General features: G+C 35.2%; 1 long non-coding RNA gene across 1 annotated transcript in view; it reads right to left on the reverse strand.

The window, feature by feature from the left end:
- LOC123573048 (uncharacterized) overlaps window positions 1-13,394 on the reverse strand; it is a 130,477-nt gene that overhangs the window by 90,093 nt on the left and 26,990 nt on the right. The gene's annotated exons all lie outside the window — the stretch shown is intronic.

Genomic DNA, 13,394 nt, shown 5'->3' on the forward strand with positions numbered 1-13,394 from the left:
AAAAATTCAGAAAGAAAAACTTGAGTAATACTTAATATATCAACATGAAAATAGCTACATAAGAAAATATTAAATGATAAACTCAAGAAAGTAATGAATAAAAGGAGAGAGAAACTGAATATGATACCTTTGAGAGAGGGTCATGTGCAATCCAACAATAATACCTCAATTACTACAATGATACACGCTGACAAAAAGCTCAAAATGTAATAATTATTAGTCTTGGTGCAGTGGCTCACACCTGTACTCCCAGCACTTTGGGAGGCTGAGGTGGGCAGATCACAAGGTCAGGAGTTCGAGACCGGCCTGGCCAAATGGTGAAACCCATCTCTACTAAAAGTACAAAATTATCTGGGCACGGTGGCACATGACTGTAATCCCAGCTACTCAGGAGGCTGAGGCAGGAGTATCGCTTGAACCCGGGAGGCAGAGGTTGCAGTGAGCTGAGACTGTGCCATTGCACTCCAACAGGGCAACAAGAGAAAAAACTCCATCTCAAAAACAAAAAAGAATTATTAATTTTATTAAACAATAATTTTGCTAATATTAAATTAAAATTATACTTTCTCAAATTATTGATTTTGAAAATTTATTTTATTTACTTTTTTCCATTTTGATTCGCTTTTAAAGACATTCATTTCCAGTATAAAGAAGGTCACTGTATCTCCTCTATGTGGCACATACATGAAAAGTATGGATTTGTTGGAAATAAGTAAAGTTGAAATAAGTATTGGATTTCTTGGAAATAAATAAAGGTAAGTGTAAAATAGGCAATTAAGATAATAGGTCTGGAGTCATATTACATTTCCATCTAAATCACATATGCAAAAGAGTCACAAGCAGTGCATACAAAATTGCCTCTAATTTCTATTTGTATAACTGCAGTAAAGTTATTTAATCTATCTGTGTCTCTATTTGTTTCACTGGCTAATCACAATAAAAATAATGATAACCCTTGTTCAGTTGCAGTGTACCAAAGTAAGAAAGAAAATTTTTTTTTTTAAAAAAACAATAACCCAACAAGGTCATTTTGAGAATAAGGTTGATCATACACACAAAGCGATAGTACCTGATATAGAAAAAAAAATATGCTCAAAGCCATCAAGAAGAAAATTCACTGGTATATTTCTAGTATTAGCTATAAAACAGCATTCTGTAATTATTTGTTTATATTTGTTTAATGAGCAGTCTGGTGTCCATCTTTTTCACAGAGAGATGAATGGAAAACAATTACACAAAATACTATAGGCAAGGAGAGTGCAAAGGATAAAGTACAGGGAAAATTAGGCTTTTTTTTTTTTTTTTTTTTTTTTTAGTGCAAAGCGGATATAACAGGCACTCATCTTTTGTCATATGTTTCCTTAAACATTTTACAAACGCTTTTTTACAGCCTTGAAATCTTGTTTTGACTCCCCATTCTCTACGTAACGAATCACAAAGATCACTAATAATTAACCCCTTTTGAGGTTTCATCTTCAAGATGCTCCCTCCCACAGCACGTGACAATGTAGACCAATCTCTGTCTTTCCCCTTTCCATTTGCTTTAAATAACATGACAGTGTATTGATTTTTTTGTTTTCTTCATTTTCCTCCCAGTCTTCTTTGTTCTTTGATGTATTTTTTTCTTTATGTCGTATGTTCTTTCTTGGACATACTACAAGAATGTGTATACTAGGTAAATGAGATGCCATATATGAAACATCAAACCCAGGGTCTCATATATAAGGGATCAAAATTTAAGTTCCCTTTCTTCTCTTATGCTCTACTTATCTCAGTGATGCCATCAGTGCTCATGACTTTAATAATGACTTCCACATAGACAAGGCTAAAATATTTATCTTCTACTAACTTCTCTCCTCAGATTTACTCCTCTGTTCCTACCTGCCCACTGAATAACCATCAAGTCGACCTCAATTCTTCTTTTCCTACCCCGGACCACATACCACTACCCCTAGCTTCTGTGTAAGCCCTCCAACTTATCTACTTATGGCACTGGTGATTTATTTCGATCCTGCTGTAAATATCAAAGCTTGCTTTCCCTCTTTGTTGTCACCTGTAAAAGTCACTAGGTACTGGAGGATCTACCTTCACCATGTCTATCACGTTCATGTTCTCTTTTAAATTCTCATTATCACTTTACTTGTTTAAGACTGTTAAATACTCAATGCTGGATAATTTGTCGTAGACTCGAAACTGCTCATTCCAAATCTATGTTTTCATCATTTTGTTGTCACTACTACTACATTAATCTTCTATATATGTATATAGAGCATTTCTTTGATTATACCAATTTTTTAAAAAGTTTCTCAAATACAAACTCAATGCTTTCTATGAATTTATAGACTTAGCATTCATGATTTTAATTCTTCCAGCATGTTTCAAGAAAGCTACATTAGTAAGAGCTCCCTGCTTCTGCCTTGTTCTTTCTTACCCTTTTTTATCTTCCATATGAGATTTTCTCCCCTACAATCACCACTGATTGACATTAAATGTATAATTCAAGTCTCAGTGTAGGTACCATGGTCTCCATTGAGTAATTCTATTCACTTTTCAAGCTTAGAGAGCAGAAAGCATATTTAACATAGCTTTTCGTTGTTCACAGGATTCACCACAGTGCCTTTCATATTGTAAGTAATTAATATCTGTTTGATGAATGCAAGGATAGATTTGTTTTTCTGGGGTTCCGTGTACTTATCACTATGTGCTGTAGAATAAAGACCTTTGAGAGCAGGAGCTTTGTCCTGTGTTTCATGTTTCATTTCTCCACAGTTCCCAGTAACATTCCAAAAACACCTAAAAATAAGGGAAAAGGGTAAATTTTATTTATATTGTTGGTTTTGAAGAAAACAGATAGTTCTATCTCACAGATAGAAATATGAAATGACAGCTAGCTGTGGTTAGAATGAGCCATGCCCAGAGGCCTAATTTGAGTTATCAAAAATGCAATTTCAGCAGCAGCAGCAACAACCACTGTAACCACCATCAGTTTTGAGCAAAATATGATAGGTCTTACACTCAAAAAAGGCTCAGCATTTGTGATAAAGAAAAATTGTAAACAGAAGCCAAAAAAAAGGATGGTCAAAGGGTCATTCGGTGCTGTTGATGTCTTCACCAGCAGAAAGGACTGAAGACGGGATATTGGAGTTGAGGGGATTCTGAGCCACACCTTGTAGGAAAGGGGCTTACATTTTCACTTCAGCTTCTTAAGAGGGGATTCACTCACTTAGGTCTATTTTTTTTTACCTGCAGATTTGGTGATGAATAAGGCAAAGTATAGAAGAGGGAAAAGGCTTCCCTTTCCTGGGACACAGTACAAATGTGGCCTAGACTATGTTTTAAAAACAATTTGGGAAAATGTTCTTTACCGGCTCTTGGTGGTGAGAGGCTTATATGAGGTGATTGATATGGACCTCAGAGGGTTTTTTTTAGCATATATTTTCTCCATTCTCTCTTCCCTCCCCGCCCCTGCCACCATGAGTATTTAGTCCCTGACCAGTTTTACAGAAAGACCAACTCAAGGAAAATAGGTTACTGAAAATGAGCTTTAGAGAAAACAGTCCTAGGGTTAAATCCCAACTCTTTCACTAGGGTAAAATAAAGATAATTATAAACAAAATGAAACAAAACAACAAATATGAACAAAAATAATGGCAGCTTCTACTTGTTGAACACTAACTCTGTATCAGTTGCTATGCTGAGAACCATCCATTTATTTTCTCATTTACTCTTCATATCAGTCCTGGGAGGAAGATATTATTATTTGCATTGTGCAGGTGAAGAAAATTTAACTTCAGAAAAGTTTTGGTCTCAATTATGTGCATGTAAAGACTATTTTCTTCATCCTTGTGGTTTGCCCCTCTGATTCTACAATGCTGCCTTTTAATTAACTCCTCTGAACATCAGACATATTGGAAAGCACAGTCTAGCCATATTCCCTTCTGATACTGAATTCTGTGCATGGGATTTAAATTTAGGATATTTTATTCCATATCAAAGAGTTTCTTAACTTTATTTCACTTTGTACTGTTCAGACTTGGCTTACATTTGGTACTTATGAGCAGCAACAAAAGTAAAATGAATTGCAAGTTATTGGCTCAAAAGAAAGGTTTCATAAAAACTGAAATTTTTGAGCACTTAAATAAACAATCAGAATCATGAGGGCCATATGAACAATATATTAGTATGTCTTCACAAAGTTTACAGATTGAAAGCAAACATTTACTTTTGGAAAGGATAAAGATCATTCATTAGTAATTTTTAATCAGTACCATAATTAGAATTCTAAGAAGAATTATTAAGACTGTGTGATGGTTAATTTTATGTGTCAACTTGCGTGGGCCATGATACCCATTATTCTGATTGTTTCTGTAATGTGTTTTTGGATACTATTTCACTTAAGTCAGTGGACTTTGAGTAGGAGATTGCCCTCTATGCTATTGCTAGGCCTTAACTTATCAGTTGAAGGCCTGGATACAACAAAAGATCAACCTCCCTGAAGCAAGAGGGAATTCTCCAGGAGACTGCTTTTGGACATCTGCAACATCAGCTCTTCCTGGTTCCTCAGCACACACACTATCTTTGTACTTGAACTGTGGTTCTTTCCAGAGTCTCCAGTCTGCCTGCCTCCCCTTCATACTTTGGGCTCACCAAGCCTCCAAAATCATGTGAGCCAATTCCTTAAAATGTGTGTGTGTGTGTGTGTGTGTGTGTGTGTGTGTTCAGTTGTCCCTCAGTATCCATGGGGAATAGGATTCAGGACCTCCCTAAGTTACCAAAATCCATGGATGCTCAAGTCCCTGATATAAAATGGCATAGCATTTTCATATAGCCTATGCACATCCTTCCGTATACTTTAAATCATTGCTAGATTACTTACAATGACTAGCGCAATATATATGCTATGTAAACGGTTGTTTACCCTATTGTTTAGGGACTAACGACCAAAATGTCTGTACATGTTTGGTACAGATGCAACTTTATTTTCTGAATGTTTTAGATTCATAGTTGGTTGAATCATTGGATGCAGAACTCACAGATACAGAGAGTTGACTGTATATACATATACATCTTGTTGGTTCTGTTTCTCTGGAGAACCTTAAGTCGAACAGAGTGTTACAGCAGCATCCATCCATACTTGAGGAAAAGTTTCATCAATCTTTAGAAATGAATAATTCCATTGAATTAAAAATCTATTAGGATGACCAGCATACATTTTGAGATGTTTATTTTCAATGAAAGAACAGAAAGAGCTATTAGGTTTAAGGGTTTCAATTATTAAAGACCATTTACATGGTTTAAGTTATCTAAATTCTGGTTAATGTTGAGAAAGAAGTTTGCATCAATATAGAAAGAGTGATAAATACATCTCAACCATTTGCTATGACCAGTCTGTAAGACTAAAGTTTCCTGTGGATTGATGACCACTATGATTTCAGAGAGGTCATCATTTAAAAGTGTTGATTAGAAATTTGGGGAAGTCACTTCAAGCATAAATCCTGGTTTAAAGGCTATATTTATATTTATAAACTAAAATTTCTTACTAGAAAAAATTTTAAAGATTTTCTTTCAATATTTTATAAAAATTAAATTGTTTTTTCCATAAAACTGTATAATTTATTTTTTATTGTAATCATACAACCTAAATAAAAGACAATGATTACTTTTTAAACCAAGATCTATGTAGATGCTAAAACCCTCCACACCAGCGTACTCCTATAAGCCACATAAATATTATGTTTCTATGTATCATAATGCGAAAAAGATTAAAAGTGCTGTTGTAGAGAAAAAAATTGGACTCTTTTTCTAAAGGCAATATAGAATAATTGAACTATGTAACACTAAAAGGACATGAAAGATTATAATATAATTCTGCTTGCCACATTTTACCTAGATGGTTTTGAGGTTTCATGCCAGGAAATGTTTTAGAGATGTTTCAGATTTTAAAAGCTTTCAGCTACAGCTGCCTCACCATGATGAACAAGACAAGACAAGACCAGATACATAGAGACCATTTGAGGTTGTTGCAATAATCCAGGTGAGAGATGACATAGCCTGAATCAGGGTAGTGTTAGTGGTAAGGGAGAGAAGTAGGAAGATGTAGGAGATATTTATGAATTAGACTCAGTGGGATTTTTATTGATTTGATGTGAAGGGTAATGAAGAGAGAGGGAAAAATAAAGGTTTCTGACTTGAGCAACATAAACTGGCAACAGTACCAATGAAGAGCTCTGTGTTACCCAAGAGTGTGGTGTAGGATGACATTCACATTAATCCTCACCTTCTTCATCCACAGAGCATGTGGTGGCCCTCAGATCCTGTCCTCAAAGAAGCCAAGGAGCCCAAGAAAACCATCAGCTCCTTGATATTTTCTCCTTTGACCAAAAAGGATGAGAATAGCTTTTTCCTCTTTCACAATGTCTTACAGCCCTTCCCAGAATTCTAGGTCACTTTAAAGGAACACCATTCAGAGCTATCTAACCTAAATTTAGGCAACTATATTGTAGCTTCTTGACCTAATCTTTATTTCCCTGAAGTGGAAGCTTACTTCTTAATCATTCCCACCTACCTCCATTACAGTTTGTATCGTTGTAGTACAAATTATATTCATTTAAGGGAATTGGGTGCCTTTGGGGGATTCCCTCTTCAGGAGTGGAAAAGATAGCCAGACAGGGAAGAAGTATTAATAGATCAGAACACATTCAAGATTGAGAAGGATCTTGGAAACCTTGATCCATCTTTTTTTTACAGACAGAAAAATTGCAGCCCAGAGGTAAAGTACCATAGGTTGGAACAAGGGAAGATAACAGGACAGAATGTTAAAGGTTACCAGAAATAGAGATGTAGATAAATTAATGAGTCAGATCAATTTTTCTATCTTAATCACTATAATATTTCACCAAAATTAAGATAACAACAGTTGTAAGGCATGAAAAAAAGCACTGCCCATTAAATTATGACAAAATGCTGAGATGTCACCACTGTAAGATATATCTCAATTTCTGGTTTGTTAAGTATTAAACATATTTCAGTATTATTGAATTCAGTAAACAATTCAGTAGAATTGAGGAACTCTGATAGCAAACTTTCCAATCAAAATTCCTATGGCACAACAAACAAAAATTACAAAAAAAAAAATTTCTATGGCAGATGGTGACATTTCTAGCCTACTTTTAAAAGTCAAGAATCTCTTAAACACTATGATACACAATCAGAAATTATATCCACTCAAGACTTTAAAACTCTTATTTTTTTCTATGTTATAGAAAAATGAACTTACAATTACATGTTTGGGCTCATTCAGAATTTTGGTTACAAAAAATTGCAATGATATGTAATTAGTTATTCATCCTGAATGACTATAAACCTCTTATATAATTTGAAGAGGTCACAGACCACAGACTTCTACCTTCTGCTTTATTTCAAAGCTTATAGCAGTCTAAGTAACTCTGGAACCATTCAGATGATACAAAATGTACACTTACTTTTATTTTGTAAGCATCCCTTAAACATGAATCATTACATAAATTTCTTGTTTTAAGAATATTTACTGGATTATTATTAAGTAATAAAATATTAAGCCAAAAACGGATAATGAAAGCACATGCTCTAAATTGAAGGAAGGAAAAAATAATAAAATGTTTGATGTAGTAAAATGCATGATCATGTAAATGTTATCCAGCCTTCTTAAGTAGGAACTGTTTTTTCTTTTGAGAGTACATTCTTGCATGATATGCATGGAATAACATTTTGGAGGTGTAATTAGAAAAGCAGCACTAAAATCTATCTTTCCTGCAATGTAGTATGACTTAACCCTAAGATGAAGAGTACAATATCAAAGTATACATTTTGCTTTAAGTTGACAGATTGCTTGGAATCTTCTCCCAACAGACTTACTATGGTTGAGAAATGCATATTTCAGATTTGTCATAAGAGATTATCATAGGTTCTGCTTACCACATTGTGTCTAGGTGGCCTTTAGGTTTCCATGCTGGGAAGTACATTTCTTATATTTCAGAATTTAAGGGCTTTTGGAAACAACAACCTCATTGCATTCTTGAGAGGGACATGTTACACAAACACTCAGAAAATAATATAGATTAATATAGACTCAAAGAGTCTATATTCAAGGCAAGGAGTTTTATGTAGAAAAACATCAAGATGATATTAGAAGATTCCATACTCCTGGCATTCTTATACAAATCTTGTGTACTGTAAACAAAACAAAACAAAAAAACAGCTCCTTAAAAAATTCTACTTTCATTTGTATTATCTCTTAGATTTTCTTTCTTTTTCTTTTTTTTTTTTTTTTTTGAGATGGATTCTCGCTCTGTTGCCCAGGCTGGAGTGCAATGGCACGGTCTCAGCTCACTGCAACCTCTGCCTCCCAAGTTCAAGCGATTCTCCTGCCTCAGCCTCCTGAGTAGGTGGGATTACAGGCATGCGCCACCACGCCAAGCTGATTTTTTGTATTTTTAGTAGAGACGGGGTTTCTCCATGTTGCTCAGGCTGGTCTCGAACTCCCAACCTTAGGTGATCCTCCCACCTTGGCCTCCCAAAGTGCTGGGATTACAGGTGTGAGCCACTAGATTTTCTTTTATTAATGTTTAGAGAATCTCAATATTTGCTATTCTTTTCATTAAAACTTTATTTGAGATTTGCTGGTAATGTCTAACATTGGTTTTATTTGATCTCACATTGAAGTCACGATACTTTTTAAGAGTACAGAGGAAATATCATTCAATAAAATTTTTCACACAGTTTTAGTAATGTATGGAAATAGAGGGGGCATCAAATGATATCAGAAGTAGAGTTTTCTTTCACACCTTTACTTCCTTCAGTTTCAGGAAATGAAAATGATGTGCTTAAGTAAGAAATACCAGACAGAACAGACGTGAGCAGGGTGCTATAGCTTTGCTGCTGGTTGTCTGTCTATTTGATAAACTTTTATTAGAACAGGCAAAATATACAAACATCAAATCCATCAAACTGACCAAACTCAGCAACAGTTAACCAAAATAACCCACAAGAAGAAAAAGATAGGAATGATGCTATATGAATGAGCCCTTGGGTGACTCCTGCCATCCAAAAATTATAATCCAAAATTTTCTTCCTTTTTTTTTTTTTAATCCTCAAGGATTACTGTAAGTGATTTCCACAATTGCAAAGTAACCTGAAGCTCCAGGAAAAACATTTTAAAATAGTTTATGTTTGTATATCATAATTTATCCTTACCTACTCCTGGTTTTCTTCTTATGAAAACATGTGTTCTTCTAATCTTGTGGACCATCTTTTTTTGCAGCCCAAGTAATTGAGATTGACCATGCAATTATTATGTCCAACCACCAGTAGTTCAAATTCATAATAAATTTTATCTTGAGTTTAAACACTAATTCATCATGTACCAAATGACTCTCCTAAGGGTGCATATGTGCACAAGGGTGTGTGTGCATACATGTGTGTCTTCAGAACTATAAAAAATTTCAATAGGCTACAATCCCAAAAGTGCAAATCTCTTATTTTAATTTATGTGCTAAAAATAATAGTATACTTTAGTCAATTTCTGATCTACTGACCAACCTTATTTTCAGCAATATTTCATTTAGAATTTGTAATTTCATTTATGCAGACTATTAATTAAGCTAAAAGACTGTGGTAACTCTGTGGAGAGTTACCTAATTTAGTTGGGTAACTGGAAATGAAGATGTGTCCTTCTTCCCTTGTTAGAGCAAGAGGAAGGGATTCAACTGTGATGTTGTTCTAGGGACCTACGTGGGATTCAGAGATGCCTTCTGGCTTACTTCACTGTAGGCCATCCTGGGAAATTTCAAGTCATTCACAAATATACACACCAAAATCAAGTTCTAAATTGCAAACAGAATAAGATGAGTAAGTAAAGATCAAAGTGAAGAGGGTGTGGAATTTGGAGTGCCAGTGGGTAGAATGGTGTGCCATGGGAAGGAGAGAGGAGTTTTAGCAACAAGGTAAGGGAGTGGTTTATTAAATTTCTTTGGTACATAAATATTGACAAACCTTGTGGGCTTCAGGTTCTAGCCTAGGGCAGAACAAAGTCGACAACCTGCAAAACTAGTTGGACCTCTTTTGACTTATGGGACTCAAAGACCAACTAGTAGGTTTTATGACACTTTCACACTCATGAGTCAGTTTCTTGATACATTTTGTCTCTCTCTCTCTCTCTTTTTTTTATCCCGAGGGCATTTATTTAAATATGTATTCACCATTGACAGTTTAAGATATTCTAGAAAACATCAAAGCAGGAAATCTTGTTGAGCAGGACTCAAACCACCATCCCAACCCAACACATACCTCTAATCTCTGACGCTAGCTAGAGCTGATTTTATGAGGATGTGAACTGAGAGTCTTTTACAGCAGTGTACATATGTGAGAATCAGAGTAGTGGTGTTGAATAAGTTTTAAATGTCATATTCAGCAGTTTAATTACTTTGTGTGTGTGTGTGTGTGTGTCCGCGCTTAATGATGCTTATTTGGCTATTTTACTAACCTCAAAGTAAGGAATGAGATTTTTATACTCATTGAAAGGGAACCTGGGCTAAAAGGTTGAAAGATGCATTCCTATTTTATGTAGGATTAGGGCTGAGTATGCTTGCTTTCCAATCTACAAGGGTGGGTGGAGGCAGAGCACACATATTTGTCATGTATGGCACAGGCAGCTGAGAGTTGCAGTGAAAAAGGCTGAAAGGCTAAACTGCAATGTGGAAGGCTGAGCCATACTGGTCTCTTGACCTTGAATCTTAGGTCATCTTGGTCAACAGTAGAGTATTGTTACATGATATCACACTGCTTCTCCTTTCATGTACTGGATTCATGCTTCTAAAAGAATTTAATTGATGTTTCTAGTGCAGATTTATAACTAGCAAATTCATCTTAAGTACTCACCTTGCAGGTCACTTCCTACTCAGGGTTATAGACAGCATTTCTAAGCTTTGTCTTCATGGAGCTCATTAAGGAGTGTAGAACATAATGGAAATAAAGACTGGGACATTGATAGGTAGAAGTACAATATGGCACCTTTCACCTTAGCAATGTATATAATACACCAAAGGATGGAAGGAGAAGTATTTGTTGAAATATTTTTGTTAAAACACATTATTCTGGACTTATGCACAAGCAATAAAAAGATAAAAATAGACATACGAAGGATTGTTTCAAGAAATAGAAAGGGCATTAATAAGTTTTGCCAAAATCCTTAAAGACATAATTTGTATATCTTATGTCATAAAGTCATGTGACACATATTTATAGAGAAATATAAAAATACATGTGGGCCAAATGTTTATGGATAAAAATATTTAATAAATCAAGTGCTGTATTAGAATTTGGCTGGAGATGTTGATGTTATTTTTAGTTTTTGTGAGCAATTACTAGGATACTTTTGGCAAATGAGGTGGTTAAAGGAGGGTCGTAAAAAATAATCACAAATTATTACAGGTCTTATGGCATACAATTGATAGTGTTTTCCAAATTTGTGGCCTAAGCTATGTATCTGTGACAGATGAAAATCTCCTTTTTAATTCCAAAAATTCACGAAATATATTTTCAGATTATTGTTTTCAAGGATCCTTTAGCAATAAAATAAGCAGTTAAAATTCATATCCTCTGCATCACACTAAGAAGCAGAGAATAATTTATGGCTAGATATCCCAAATTTCAAGTAAGGTTCCTTCCAGACACAACTGTGCACCAAATGAAAATGCAAAGCATTTCATTATATAGTACATCACTTGATTTCCAATTAATAAACGGAAGATTTATTTCTAACAGTTTCTCTGTTCACATCTAGATATATAATATGAAATGTAGAAGGAAGTTCTAGTTTGATAGTGTCTCAATTACAATTGCCAAAAGTAATTATTTATATTTCCAAAAAATACAGTCATCCCTCTTTCGGGCAGTAGACAAAACATTTTAAATATGTTTTAAACACTCCTTCTACATGAGCATGTCTCTTTCCCAAAGAACCTCAGTATACTTTGTTATTAGCTATCCTTGCTGTTACGTGGAGGAATTACAAAATTTATTCTGCATATCCTTATCTTTACTACTATTTCAAAAGCAGAAAAGATTGATAAAATAGCTTCATTTACTGAGTGTTGGAAAAAACTTAACAGTTAAGAATAATCGTAGGCCCGGCGCGGTGGCTCACGCCTGTAATCCCAGCACTTTGGGAGGCCGAGGCGGGCGGATCACGAGGTCAGGAGATCCGAGACCATCCTGGCTAACATGGTGAAACCCCGTCTCTACTAAAAATACAAAAAAAAAAAAAAAATTAGCCGGGCGCAGTGGCGGGCGCCTGTAGTCGCAGCTACTCGGAGGCTGAGGCAGAAGAATGGCGTGAACCCGGGAGGCGGAGCTTGCAGCAAGCCAAGATCGCGCCACTGCACTCCAGCCTGGGCGACAAAGCGAGACTCTGTCTCAAAAAAAAAAAAAAAGAATAATTGTAGAGTATAAACAATGAAAAAATATATTGAGGAAAGAAAGGAAAAATATGATATTGTCTGTTTTATAATTCAAGCTAAGATGGCAAGAAATGACTTAAAAATGTGTTTTGTTTTTATAGATTCACAGGAAGTTGAAAATGGAAAAAAGTAGTATTACTCTCCACTCAATTTCCCCCAATGGTTGCCTGCTACACAACTGTAGGATAGTATCAAAACCAGAAAAATCAACATTGTTACAGTATTAATATTTTATCATCTGGGTAGATTTGTGTAATGACCACCACAATCAAGACACAGAACTATACCATCACCACAAAGGTCACTCTTTTCTCTCCCAATCCTTTTATAGCACTCTCCTGCCACCACACATAACCTCTGGCAACCTTTAATTTGTTTTCCATCTCTGTAATTTTGTCATTTCCAGTATGCTATATAAATGGAATCATACAGTATGTGACCTTTAGAGACTGGCTCTTCTCTACACAGCATGGTACACTTGAGATTCATCCAAGCAGTTGCATATATGAACAGTTCATTTATTTTCATTGGAATAAATGCCCAGCAGAATCAATGCTGGCTCATATAATAAGTGTCTGTTGAATTTTTAAGAAACTGCCAAACTGTTTTCCTGAATGACTGTAACATTTTACATTCTCTCCAGCAATGTATGAGAGATCCAGTTTCTCTGCATCCTCACCAGCATCTGGTATTGTCACTATTTTCACTTTGGCTGTTCTAATAGGTGTTTGATGATACTTCATTATGGTCTCAAATTGCATTTCCTTAATGTTAATGATTTTGAACATCTTTTCATGTACTTATTGTCATCTGTATATCCTCTTCAAATGAGTGACGTCTATTTACTTTAAATATGTTCATAGGATACAAATTGATATCACAGAATATCAAGTGATTTCT

This window comes from Macaca fascicularis, chromosome 4 (assembly GCF_037993035.2).
Source record: "Macaca fascicularis isolate 582-1 chromosome 4, T2T-MFA8v1.1".
Classification (NCBI taxonomy): Eukaryota; Metazoa; Chordata; class Mammalia; order Primates; family Cercopithecidae; genus Macaca; species Macaca fascicularis.